Raw genomic sequence first — 693 nt, 5'->3', positions numbered from 1 at the left:
AACTTCTAAGCTCAGAGTTGGGTATAACGAACAAAGCAGACCAAAGTCCCTGTCCTCCCAGAGCTGGCATTTCAGGGAAGAGAAGGACGATAAATGAAATTAGCATTATGCATATAGTCTCCCAGTTGGTCAGAAGAGCAAAGGAGAAACACAAAGCAGGAGGGCTTCCGCAGTGTAACTGATCACTGCTTTCAATGCGGATAGCGAGGGAGGGCTTCATAGTGCAGTGGGAAACTGCAGGCAGGAAACACGGAATAAGCTCAGCCCTTCCAGTCCCCACCCTTCTTCAAATGTAGTTCTCAGAGGGCAGAAACGTTATTTTCTGGTGTTCACTGCACGAGGGACGCTCTCTGGATACAGACCCGGAGGACAAGCAATGGTTGAGCACCAACTAGGCTCCCTCCTTCAGCATTTACTGAGCACCTGGCCCTCAAGGCGCTCACGTGGTCACAGTCGCACCACACCACCGCACCGCGCCTGCACTAGGGGCTCGCGTGTGCCAGGGCGGCCTGGATCTTTCCTAGGTGACCTGTGAACCAGTGGCTCCGCGACTAGGCTCAGGCGTTAGCTCTGCAGGTGGACAGGAGACCGAGCTCACTCCCCCAGAGCCCCAAAGCCCAGCTCCCGGGTAAGTCACACGAAACTAGGTGACGACCTCTCGCAGGGAGCCCAGGGCGTCTCCGAGCCCTCGCC

General features: G+C 56.0%; 1 protein-coding gene across 1 annotated transcript in view; it reads left to right on the top strand.

Annotated features, from left to right (window-relative positions):
* The first annotated feature begins 258 nt into the window (after window positions 1–258).
* Window positions 259–693, top strand: part of Gsdme (gasdermin E) — a 69,055-nt gene continuing 68,620 nt past the window's right edge. Inside the window, exon 1 of the mRNA XM_033757314.1 lies at window positions 259–628. The gene's annotated coding sequence lies outside the window, so the exon portion shown is untranslated. The remainder of the gene's footprint in view (window positions 629–693) is intronic.

The sequence above is a fragment of the Fukomys damarensis genome, unplaced genomic scaffold (assembly GCF_012274545.1).
Source record: "Fukomys damarensis isolate Sample0158 unplaced genomic scaffold, DMR_v1.0_HiC HiC_scaffold_4, whole genome shotgun sequence".
Classification (NCBI taxonomy): Eukaryota; Metazoa; Chordata; class Mammalia; order Rodentia; family Bathyergidae; genus Fukomys; species Fukomys damarensis.
The sequence above is the reverse complement of the archived record's forward strand: the minus strand, read 5'-3'. Positions and strand labels throughout refer to the sequence as shown.